A 13266-nucleotide genomic window follows, 5' to 3' on the forward strand; every position below is an offset into this window, starting at 1 on the left:
TTGAGGTTGCGGTGGCCGGGAGCGGCCACTGCACTCCAGTCTGTGCGACAGAGTGAGACTCCAACTCAAAACAAAACAAAAAACTGGAGTCAAACCTCTTAAATCTTGCCACTGTTTTGTCAACTAAGTTTATAGGATTGTCTAAATCCTTTGTTGTTGTTTCAACAATGTTCACGGCATCTTCATCAGGAACAGATTCCATCTCAGGAAACCCTTTTCTTTGTTTATCCATAAGTAGCAACTCCTCATCTGTTCACGATTTATCATGAGACTGTAGCAATTCAGTCACATCTTGAGACTCCCCTTTTGTTTTTTAGAGACAGGGTCTCACTCTCACCCAGGCTGGAATGCAGTGGTGTGATCAGAGCTCATTGTAACCTTGAATCCCTGGGTTCAAGAGATCCTCAGTCTCCCAAGTAGCTAGCATTACAACCATGTGCTACCACATTCAGCTAACATTTTGTTTTTTGTAGAGATGGGGGTCTTGCTATGCTACCCAGGCTGGCCCTAAGCAATCCTAACTGTTGGCCTTAAGTGATTCTCCTGCCTTGGCCTTCCAAAGCACTAGGATTACAGGTGTGAACCATCATGTCCACCCCAAACTCCACTTCTAATTTTACTTTTCTTGCTATTTCCACCATATCTGCAGTCGTTTTCTTCACTGAAGTCTTAAATCGCTTAAAGTCATCCATGAGGGCTCGAGTCAACTTCTTCCAAACTCCTATTAACGTGGAAACTTTGGCCTCCTTGCAAGTATCACAAATGTTCTCATGATACCTAGGATGGTAAATCCTTTCCAGGTCTTCAGTTTATCCAGATCCATCAGAGAAATCACTATCTATGGCAACTACAGTTGTGCAAAATATATCTCCTCAATAACAACTCTTGAAAGTCAAAATGACTCTTTGATTCATTTTACAGCTGTGCAAAATGTATCTCCTCAATAACAACTCTTGAAAGTCAAAATGACTCTTTGATTCATTTTACAGCTGTGCAAAATGTATCTCCTCAATAACAACTCTTGAAAGTCAAAATGACTCTTTGATTCATGGGTTGCAGGATGGATGTTGTGTTAGCAGGCATGAAAGCAACATCCACCTTCTTGTATACCTTCGTCAGCGCTCTTGGGTAACTAGGTGCATTGCTAATCAGAAGTAACATTTTGAAAGGAATCTTTTATTCTAAGAAGCAGTTCTCCACAGTGGGCTTAAAATATTTGGTAAACCATGCTGCAAACAGATATGCTGTCATCCAGGCTTTATTGTTCCACTGGTACAGTACAGGCAGAGTAGATTATGTATCATTCTTGAGGGCCTTAGGATTTTCTGAATGGTAAAGGAGCACTGGCTTCAGTTTAATGTCACCAGCTGCACTGATTTCAATCAAGAGAGTCAGCTGGCCAGGCTCGGTGGCTCAGTTTGTCATCCCAGCACTCTGGGAGGCCAAGGTGAGCAGATTGCCTGAGCCTGTGGGTTCACGACCAGCCCAGGCAACTCGACAAGCCTTGTCTCTACAATAAAATAGAAAAGTAGCCAGGTGTGGTAGTGCATGCCTGTAGTTCCAGCTACTTGGAAGGCTGAGGCAGAAGGATCGCCGGAGCCCAGCAGGTCGACGCTGGGGTGGTCGTAAGTGTGCCACTGCACTCCAGCCTGGGCAATGGAGTGAGACTCTGACTCAAAAAAATAAAAATAAAAATAAAAAACAAGAGTCAGCCTGTCCTTTGAAGCCAGGCATTGACTTCTCTCCAGTTATGACAATCCTAAATGACATCTTCTTACAATAGAAGGCTGTTTCATCTACATTGACAGTTTATGGTTTCATGTTGTCATTATTTTAGCTCATCATTTTGGATAAATTGCTGCAGCTTCTACCTCAGCATTTGCTTCTTCACCTTCCACTTTTCTGTTATGGAGATAGCTTCTTTCCTGGAATCTCATGAACCAGCTTCTGCTAGTTTCCAACTTTTCTTGTGCAGCTTCCTCACCTCTCTCAGCCTTCAAAGAATTGAAGAAGATTAGGGTCTTCCTCTGGATTAGGCTTTCCAGTAATGTTGTGGCTGGTGTAATCTATCCAGACCACTAAAACTTTCTACTTATCAGCAATAAGGCTGCTTTTTTTTTTTTGAGTTGGAGTCTCACTCCGTCTCCCAGGCTGGAGTACAGTGGCATGCTCCGGCGATCCTTCTGCCTCAGCTTTCCAAGTAGCCAGAACTACAGGCACATGCTACCATGCCTGGCTAATTTTTAATTTATTGTAGAGATGAGGTCTTACCATGTTGCCCAGGATAGTCTTGAACCCACGGGCTCAGGCAATCCTCTCACCTCGGCCTCCCAAAGTGCTGGGATTACAGGCTTGAGCCACTGCTCCTGGCCTTCACTTTCTTATCATTCTTGCATTTACTGGAGTAGTACTTTTAATGTTCTTTAATAACTTTTCCTTTGCATTCACTTCTTGAATAACTATTTGGCACAAGAGGTCTGGCTTTCAGCCTACAGCTTCCTCACTAAGCTTAATCATTTCTGGCTTTTGATTTAGAGAGACATGCGACCTTTCCTTTCACTTAAACTCTTAGAGGCCAATGTAGGGTTATTAATTGACCTTATTTTAATATTGTTGTATCTCAGGGAATAGGGAGGGTGGAGAGAGAGAGAGAAAAACAGGGGAATGGCTGGGTCAGTACAGCAGTCAGTACACACACATGACTAAGCTTGCCATCTTATGGGATCGTAGTTTGAGGCTCCCCAAAACAATTATGATAGTAACATCAAAGACCACAGATAACGGTTATACCAATATCGAAAAAGTTTGAAATACTGTGAGACTTATCAAAATGTGACACTGAGATATAAAGTGAGCACATGCTGTTGGAAAAATGTCGGTGAACTTGCTTAATTCAGGGTTGCCAGGAACCTTCAATTTGTAAGAAATGCAATTTCTGCTAAGTGCAATAAGACAAAGGGTACCCATACTAGAATCCATTAGGCTCTGGGGTCACAGTGTGAATCTAACAGATAAGCTAACAGATCTAACAGATAAGCTCAGTCAAGTTTAAGAGACAGTTAAACAACTACTATGCAAACAATCTACAATTTGCCTGGAACAAGAAAGGACAAGTACAGGATCCTAGGGGAGCCTAGGAGCTGGCCTGACTGGGGACTTCCTTAAGCAAATGACATTTAAAATGAAGGACAAGAAGGAGTTGACCAAGTATAGTGAAGTGGAGAAAGGCAAAGCAACGGAAGTACGCACCAGGAGGAGGAGGAAAGAACTCTGTGTGAGATAATACCTACTGCATAAGGACACAAAAAAACTCCCCTGGCATATACACGTTTAATACCTGCAGCAATAGTATCTAGTTTGTTGTTTTCTCTACCATAAGTGCCTATAGTACTTATTGATAACAGATTAGTGAAAGAAATAAGACTGCCACAGAGAAATAAGATTAAAATAAATGATGGCGAACCATACTTAGATAAGTCTTGGTGCTGTAAAATAAGTATAGGAGAAAAGAAATATGGCCTGCATAAAGCTGGCAACTCCAATAATCTAAATCACCGGTAGAAACTTGCCCACTTAGCCAGATGAGGTGGCTCATGCCTATAATCCCAGCACTTTGGGAGGCTGAGGCAAGAGGATTGTCTGAGCCCAAGGGTTTGAAAGCAGCCTGGGCAACTTGGTGAGACCTCATCTCTACAATAAATAAAACAATAAAAAAAAAAATGAGTCTGGGTTCAGTGGCTCAGCCTGTAATCCCAGCACTTTGGGAGGCTGAAGCGAGTGGATTGACTGAGCTTTTGGGTTCCAGACCAGCCTGGGCAACTTGGTGAGACCTCGTCACTACAATAAATAAAAAAATTAGCCGGGCGTGGCAGCACACACCTGGAGTTCTGGCTACTTGAAGGGCTGAGGCAGAAGGATCGCTGAAGCCCAGCAGGTGACTCTGGGGTGGCCATGTGTGTGCCACAGCACTCCAGCCTGGGCGAGACTGAGACACCAACTCAAAAGAAAAACAAAAATTAGCTGGGCGTGGTGGCGCTTGCCTGAGGTTCCAGCTACTTGAAAGGCTGAAGCCGAAGGATTGCCTGAGTCCAGCTGGTCAAGGTTGCTGTGACCATGAGCTTGCCACTACACTCCAGCCTGGGCAACAGGTGAGACTCCAACTCTAAAGAAAATAAATAAAAATAAAAAAAAGAAACCTGTCCACTAGCCTAGGACATTTCCATCAAGCAATTCATACACACACACACAGGAGAAAGGAAAAAAAAAACCTGCAAATTTTAAGAATACACCAACCCTTAGAACTGGTTTTTAAGATAGCAGAGGATCATGGCTATTGTCCCCTGATTAAAGCAGACTGGAGTTTTCCATTAATCCCAAGAAATAACAGGTACACTCCCTTAATCATATTTGAAATAACAAGTAAATGAGGTGATCTCATACCATGGTAATTTATTTCCTTCATTTAACACAACAAAATTATAGGGTATTGCATGAGCAATATACCTGACAGCTAAAACTTTTGATCCATATGAACAAACACAGGACAAGGATTCATTCACATGTCTGTTGTGGGGAAGGGACTAGAAGGTCCCAAAAAGGCGGCAGCCTTCTCCGAAATTTTCATTCACAAGCAAATTATGGAAGGCAATGAGATTAGGGGAAAGATGTCTCTAGAATAAAGAGATTGGTTAAGGTGCTGAAACAAGCACAATGGTGTTTCTCCCAAGCCACTCCCCCAACAGAACATGTCAGTTGAAGTTACCAGAAATCTGGGACATTTGGTTACAAATCACCACTATTATAACTGTCAGTCATTTAATGAGCTCCAATTTTCTTCCAGAGAGAGAGCTAAGTGCGCATACATTCTTGCCAATCCGTATCACCACCAGTGAGCATGATTTTATTCATTATACTTCACAGATGAGAAACTGAGGTTTAGAAAGGTTAAACAATATCATGCATATTTCCACACGCAGCATTTTTGCTATCACATCACACAGTCTCTCATGCCAAACATAGCCTGAATTTCTTTTTCTTCTTTTTGAGTTGGAGTCTTACTCTGTAGCCCAGGCTGGAGTGCAGTGCCACGCTCACAGCCACTGTGCCTCAACCTGCTGGGTTCAGGGGATCCTTCCCCCTCAGTCTTCCAAGTAGCTGGAACCACAGGTCTGGGCCATCACGCCCAGCTAATTTTTCTTGATTCATTGTAGAGATGAGGTCTCGCCAGGTTGCCCAGGTTGGTCTTGAACCTGTGGGTGCTCAGGCAATCCTCTCACCTCGGCCTCCCAAAGTGCTGGGAGCCACTGTGCCCGGTCCCATAGCCTGGATTTCTAATAACCGTGGCGAACTTGGACCTGTGGCCACTCACTGCTAGTGGGCCTGGTTAACTTTCCCAGTATTCTGTTTTCCCACCATATAAACTGATATTTCTGACAGCAGTAGGTCCTGAATTTCTATAGTTTTACATAGGACTCAAGGCAACAATTTGTAAGGGGGAAGCTTTTTAAAGTTGCATTTTGACTTAGACTTTAAGCTACATTATTTGGGAAGGTTTTAAAAGGGGCCGAGATTCCAAACCTCAACCCCCACTCCAAGCCACCTCTTGCTAATCCACTTGATTCTTGACCTTGAAGGTAATCTTCTTAGGAATACTCAAGTGGCACCAGCCTTCTACAGTTATTCCCCCAAACAGTTTCGGGATGAAATCTTCTATTGAATCCTGATATTTTATTATCTTGATACCACTGTCATAGGCCTGCATCTTTAACTTAGGATGAATCTAGTCCCCCAAATCAAACATATTCAATGGTGAAAGTAATTTTCCTTGGTCTATACTCCTAGACTTCATTCCCATTCCACACTGGACCTGGGATTGTAAATTCTTTGGAATCTGAACAGACTATGAGAATTTTCTCACAAACAGACCATCGCTGGGTAAACAGCCTGAAAACAGGACTCATTTTACAGCTAGCATAGGTATTGAATGGTGCTCTAGTGACTATTTCAAACACAATGCCTATGTCCATCTGTGCACACTTAGTGCTTCTGTCTCTGGGTCTGGGGTATAATAAGATATAACTCTTAAAGTTGGGAAATCTAGAACATAAACTTAATATAACAGGAACCAACATGCTCTTCCTAAATGTCTAGAAGATATGAGAATTAAGATAAGACACTCTCAATAAAAACACCCTTGTTGTCAAACTTTTGTTAAGTGAAAAACATAGTCAAGGTACCTGCCAGCCACCTGGAAAATTTTTGCAACAACAAATGAAAGTTGTTCCTTGAGACAGGATGATGTTAATGAAAATGGATACTCAGTTCAAAGTCAGATCATAACCACCTTCTAATAAATAATGTCTAAGAGTTATCAGCTGGGAGATTCTTTTTTTTGAGTTGGAGTCTTACTGTCGCCCAGACTGGAGTGCAGTGGCCGCTCCCGGCCACCGCAGCCTCGACCTGCTGGGCTCCGGCAATCCTTCCGCCTCAGCCTTCCAAGTAGCGGGAACTACAGGCGCGCGCTACCACGCCCAGTTAATTTTTTGATTTTTTGTAGAGATGAGGTCTCGCTTGCCCAGGCGGGTCTCGAACCCGCGGGCTCAGGCAATCCACTCACCTCAGCCTCCCAAAGGCGCGGGATTACAGGCTGAGCCATCGAGCCGGCTAGCTGGGAGATTCTAAGCAAATATTTAATTGTGTTTGGTTCCTAGGATTGAGACAGTCAGCTTTTTTTAGTCCTGTCAGTTACAGCTCTTGAAAAAGGCCCTTCATTTTTAAGCCTTTTAGTCATACAGAGCAAGCAAATTCATTTTATATGGTATCTCATTGTACAAATACTTCGGTTACGTACAGGTTAAGTTGTGTTCCCCTTTATAGAGTGACACATATGGTAATTTCTACTTAATAATACAGAATGCCTGGGAGACAGTTGCATTCATTTACTCAACAAATATATATAGAGAATCCAAAGCGTGCGAGTCATATGTTAGATGTTATGATCCTTGTTCCTGACGTCCCCTATTCTTTCTAGCTTTATATAAATATCATGAATGAAACACTACATTTAAGATCTCTTCAGCAAATAAAAGTTATGCTCACCAATCTGACTTCAATATCTTCTCCTCACAATAGGGATCTTTGATATTTTTCTTTTAAAATATACTTTTGCCTCCCTAGCTGTTAAATCTTACTGCTGAAACCTTTTGCCCAGTCCTAAATTGGCACATTAGGACACTGGGAATAAACAACAGTGCAAGTTCTACAGAACAAAAGAGGAAAAGAAACATGGCAATATATGAGAACAAATCTACAGCGGCATTCACATTTCTTGACATAAGACTTCTCTTGGAAAAAAAAAAGACTCATGACTCACAAAGAGGACACTACAGTTGCTAGATCATCATCTATCCAATAGGGATATAAATGGTAAATGCCAGATTATATTTCATTTGGAAACCTTAACTGGTAGAAATCCTACCTTTACAGTGAATAAACCAAAAGAAGTCACTGCAGCCCCCATAAATACACATTCTAACAAAATGGGGGGAAGTGCAGTTTCTCAGAATACTGTTTCTTGATTTCAAGAAGAAACTGTAATTCGTTTTTGTTTTGTTTGGCTTTTTTTCCCCCTTTTTTTGAGTTGGAGTCTCACACTGTTGCCCAGTCAGGAGTGCAGTACCATACTCATGGCTACCACAACCTTGACCTGTTGGACTCAGGTGATTCTTACACCTCATACTCCTGAGTAGCTGAAACTACGGCACAAGCCACCTTGGCCTGGGTAATTTTATGATTTACTGTTGAGACAAAGTCTCCTCAAGTTGCTCAGGCTGGTCTTGAACTCCCAGCCTCAGGCAATCCTCTTGCCTCCACCTCCCAAAGTGCTGGGATTATAGGCATCAGCCACCACACCCGGCAAAATTGTATTTCTTTACAATTTAATCTGTGATTATCTAACAAGAGGGGCTATTATTAACCGTGATATTAACAAAGCAGTCAATTAATATCACCTTGTAAATATACACTTTTATTTTTCCACCAAAGAAAAATGAGGAACAGTATGATTCACACACACACACACACACACACACACACACACACACACATATCAAAACAGAGAGAATCCCTGATATACTATTAGATAAATGCAGTTTGGTAGACAGCAATATAATCTATCAGACACACTCAAAACATAGTACTGTCTTTTCAAAGCACCTTGGGAGGACAATTCTAATGCTATCAACATTTCTTAGAATTTCTGTGTTAGAAAGACCTTCAGAGCCTGTGGGTTATTTTTAGGGCCAGGCGTCATGGCTCATGCCTATAATTCTAGCACCTTAGAAGGCTAAGGTGGGAGGATCACTTGAGGCCAGGAGTTTGAGACCAGCCTGGGCAACATAGTGAGACCCTGCTTCTACCAAAAATTAAAAAATTAGTTTGAAGTTACAGTGAGCTATGATCATGCCACTGCTCCCCAGCTTGAGTGACAGAGCAAGACCTTGTCTTAAAAAACAGTTATTTTTAAATGTCAAGTTTCTCTTCATTTAATAACTTTCCATGTACTCTGAAGCTACAGGGTATAAAGAGGAGTAAATCCTGGTCCTAAAAAAACTTGCAGTCCAGAGAAGGGCATGGATGCATCTGTGGATAATTTCATTACGCTTAGGTAAGTATCAGGACTGAGTGGGTATAGGGCTCAATTTACTAAAGGAGCACAGTGAGGGGCTGCCTTTCTGTGCCAGGAATGTGGAACCTGGGAATGAGAGAGGAGGTTCCCTTGAGATGCTTCCCAAGGTAAGCCTGGAAAAGATGACACCTGATTCGTAAGGCTAAGTTAGGTAGAGAGAGTGAATGGAAGACCATGAACAGGACACAGAGGCATGCAAGAGCAGGATGGAACATGGAAATGCAAGCATGTTGGTGCTGCTGGAGAATAAAGTTCAAAGAGTGGCAGGAAAGAGGGTAGAGGGAGAGAAAGGGACCAGATGGCAGTCTAGGTGCCGGGCTAAGGGGCTCGGACTTATTCCTCACATCACAGTCACAAAAGCAAATGACTACGGTAATGTAGATAGATCACTGAGGCAGGCCAGGTAATGCATAGTCTAAAAGAGGGGCCTGGAGGACTCACGACCCATCTATGCAGGCAGCTGCTGCTCCACAGAGCTGCTTAACTCCAGCTGTGTGAAGACACATGGGCCCAGAGTGACTGTGTCTTCTGATTTTGCAAGGAAAGCTGACATCTAGATTATTATGAATCTCTCAGTTTCTAAGTATTAGCCCATTAACGAATAAAACAAACAAAAAACCTGCAGTGGACAAATAAACCTACCCATACCCTAAATATGGTTCAAGGACTCCCAGTTGAGACCCCCGTTCCTGGTGAATGAAGCAGCACCGCTGAGAAGTTTTTAAAGGCAAGCGATGAGGGCAGATCTTCCCATTGTTAGGATGCTTCGGTGGAAGGCTAAGGGGGATGGGTTGGAATGAGGCTAGATCTAAAGTAGGAAGACCAGGAAACATCCAGTGAGCGACGAGTCTTTCATCTTTTAAGGGTGATGATAATTTCGATAAAATCAAGTAAAACTCATTTAGAGTCAAATCTTATGAGTAAATTTAATATTGGGGCTGGATATCTATCCGGTCTTATATAAAAAACAAAAGGAGAGTATAAAATTAATGAGATGATTGCTTTAGGCAGTTAAAAAAATGGGTCAGGAGGCCATTACAAAAGAGATGTCATAAAATGTACTGCGTAACAGTCATGCTTTCTCATGGACATGGACCCTCCAGAAGTGGCTATCTGTAGGAAAGCACTGTATGGCGTATCATGTTCCAAAACTATATTTACCAGAAGTTTCTCCCCACCATCCTATGCTCCTGCCTTCAGGCCTGCATGAGCCTCCAATCTCAGCCAGACAATTGGGATAGGATGGAAGTCCACATCCCTTAAACCCAGTGTTCCAGATTGAAATCATGCCGGGCGCGGTGGCTCAGCCTGTAATCCCGCACCTTTGGGAGTCTGAGGTGAGTGGATTGCCTGAGCCCGCTGGGGTTCGAGACCCGCCTGGGCAGCGAGACCTCATCTCTACAATAAATCAAAAAAAATCAGCCGGGCATGGTAGCGCATGCCTGTAATTCCGGCTACTTGGAAGGCTGAGGCGGAAGGATCGCCAGAGCCCAGCAGGCCGAGGCTGCCGTGGCCGGGAGCGGCCACTGCACTCCAGTCTGGGCGACAGAGTGAGACTCCAACTCAAACAAAACAAAACAAAACAAAAAAACCAGATTGAAATCGTGAGGCTAAGAGCTTCAGAGTCGGCACATATTTGACATCTCTGCCACACCCATCCTCTCTCCACCCCTCACCTGATTTGAATTTTATACATTTGCATTATTTGTACATACTTGTCTTCCTCCACAAGACAGCTAACACTTCTCTGAAAGCAGAAACTGTGTTAATTATCTTTGCATCACTTCCACAGTAACCCAGCAGAGTAATCTGCCACAGAGTGAGCATTTAACAAATGTTGGTTTCGGGAGAAAATGTCTTATTACTTAACAATCACACTGTGCTCAGTGAAATTCACCATCTTGCAGGTTTGCCTTGAAACGTACCCAAGGGCACTTAGCTACTGATGCACCTAAGCAGTGTCTCCTGAGTCAGTCCTGAGGTCAGCATTACAAGGAGGCTTGAGGCTCTGAGGTGTAAGAACAACCACATAACCCCAGCTCACTCCCAACTACTATTTAAATAACTATGTTAGTAATAGGAAGGCATGCAAGACATTACATTCCTACTGATTACTTGGAAAAGTAATCACTTCCTCAACAATTATCTGGTCTACTACCTAAACAAACAATTGTTACCCCCACCAGGTAACTATGAAGCCATCATTTAGGAGTCCAGATGGTAATCACCACGTTCATTGTTACTAAGTTCATTATCAAGGCTATCCAATAGGAGGAGTGCCTGGTAAAATGGTAGTCATCACTTACCTGGAGAAATACTGCACAGACACACTCAGCTCATTGAATTTAGATAGCAAGCTTCCTCACTACTGCTAGAAAAAAGATACTAAGCAGGAAAACCACATTTGGACACCAGGCTTTGGATATGGGTGGCGAATGAGGCCATGGGGTGGGTAGAAGAGAAAACAAAGTTTCTGATTGCCTATCTTAATAGTCACACATGAGATAACCTATATGTCATCTTGCTGTGATACTTTGAAAATAATAATTTAGAAAATAAGAGTTCATTAAAAGTTGCAAAAGATGGTACAGGCAACTAGTGATTGGTAAGAATAGCCAGAACTGGGCAATAACATTTAAGTGGAAAAGGAAAGATGAATTGTCTGTAAACGTTTCCAGGTTACTGCGCTCCCTTGCAGTGAAGTAACCGTTTGCTTCATGATACCCTTCTTTTTTTTTTCTCTCTCTCTCTCTTTATTTTAAAGATGTGGGGTACAACTCAGGGTTAGGAATACAAATGTTCATTATGCAGATACTCTTGTTGATGAGGTGTGCCTCCCCTCCCCATGCCCTTCTTAATAACCACATTCATTTCAAGGCCCTGCCATATCAGACACCAGGAAGCAATAAGGATGGACAGAGAGGACACACAATCAGAAGGTCACAGCTCTACAGACTAGAACTATTTTGTCTAAAAAGGTAGCCACACATGGCTATTTACATTTAAATTAAACTGAAATTTAAAAAATCAGCTCCTCAGTTGTACTAGCCATATTTCAAGTATTCTGTACTACTGGCTATCATATTGAATAATGCAGACATAGGACATTTCCACTATTTTTCTAGAGCAGAGCTGGACTAGAAAGTGAACATGCCTATTGCTCATACACCTGATGAAAAATTCAGAGTCAAAGTCAACAGTTTTATTCACCAAGCATAATTAGAGATATCCAGGGTTGTTTATCTGCTCATTGTACTGACTGTGGCATACATTAGAGACATTTGAAGATATACAGGAAATCTGGACATCCTTATTAGCAGGGGATTTTTTTCTCCCAGTCTTCTACCCCTCAGTATTGACAGGGATAGAAAAATGGGAGAGGATCAGAAACTCCTTGATTTAAGTCTCTCTTAGCCAAGAAGCTACACAAATTACCAAAAACAAATATATTTTTAGAAGCACCTTCTTTCCTCTCCTTCTCTCTCCTTAAAATAAATATGCTAAAAGACAAATGAACAAAAACGTAGGAGGCAGGAAGAGGAATTCAAGAAAATTATTAAGAATAAAACAGACTACTATCCTAAATTACTGGTCCAGTACAGCCAAGGAAATTACCATAAATAAAGAATGTTTTAAAAAATACATTGTGGGAACAATTTGACAAATCCACATTAATTTTAAAGGTTACCAACTTTCCAGAGGCCACATGATTTGCTAGTAACAAGTATTGAGTTTCATCAAGAGCAACATACTCTGGTTCGACTGATTGACAGGCAAATAAAAAAAATCACACAAGTCACTTCCCCATGATAGCATCATTAGATTTCTGAGGTCATTTGGTACTCAGACAGAAGATATGTCTGATGGTAAATAAAAATTAACTACAGTAATAAGATTCTACTTCTTAGAACTTTCCTGTAAACAGTCTTACAAAAATGAGGTGATAGACTTCTGGACTTAAAGTAAATAGTTTCAACTGCATTTAAGAAAAGCAAACTAAGATTCATTCAAGAACCAGGAAAAAGAAAACCAGCAGTCCTCAGACACTGGATTCTATTTAGACAACTCATTCTATTATTACTTGGATATTTGTTGGCAACTTTGCCATGCTACGGAGGAAAATGTGGTATCTCAGTGATAGAATAATTTGAATGCAAGCTAAAATTTGACCAGCACGTAAAAACAACAAAATTTATAACCCATCTGCTCAAGAGAAGAACAGCTTATTTATTTTGGGGGAGGGGGTGGCAAGACTTTAGGATGCCGAAAAAAACTTAAAATGCACGCCTTAAAGCTCTTCTTCAAAAATGCATGATGTTGCTGTCTCTGCCTGATAATTACAGCCCTGGGAGGGCAGCTATGAGACAATGCAGTACACAGGGACTCAAGGAGCCTGGCAGGCTGCTGCAAGGGTTCATCACTATGAAAGCACACACAAGGATCAGCCATCCCTTTCCCTGTCCCCAGCACGTTTCAACAGCGATACAAATGTTCAGTAGCAAAGTTATCACAAAAAGTTCTAAAATCTCAACGTTTCCCCTCTGTCCCCTAGATTTGCCCTCTCCATTTGCTTCCCACCC

At 42.0% G+C, this 13266-nt stretch overlaps 1 protein-coding gene across 1 annotated transcript in view; it reads right to left on the bottom strand.

Moving 5' to 3' along the window:
• Positions 1–13266, bottom strand: part of MAP7 (microtubule associated protein 7) — a 190038-nt gene that overhangs the window by 175118 nt on the left and 1654 nt on the right. The gene's annotated exons all lie outside the window — the stretch shown is intronic.

The sequence above is a fragment of the Carlito syrichta genome, unplaced genomic scaffold (genome assembly GCF_000164805.1).
Source record: "Carlito syrichta isolate Samal-C Ts95f unplaced genomic scaffold, Tarsius_syrichta-2.0.1 Scaffold289251, whole genome shotgun sequence".
Classification (NCBI taxonomy): domain Eukaryota; kingdom Metazoa; phylum Chordata; class Mammalia; order Primates; family Tarsiidae; genus Carlito; species Carlito syrichta.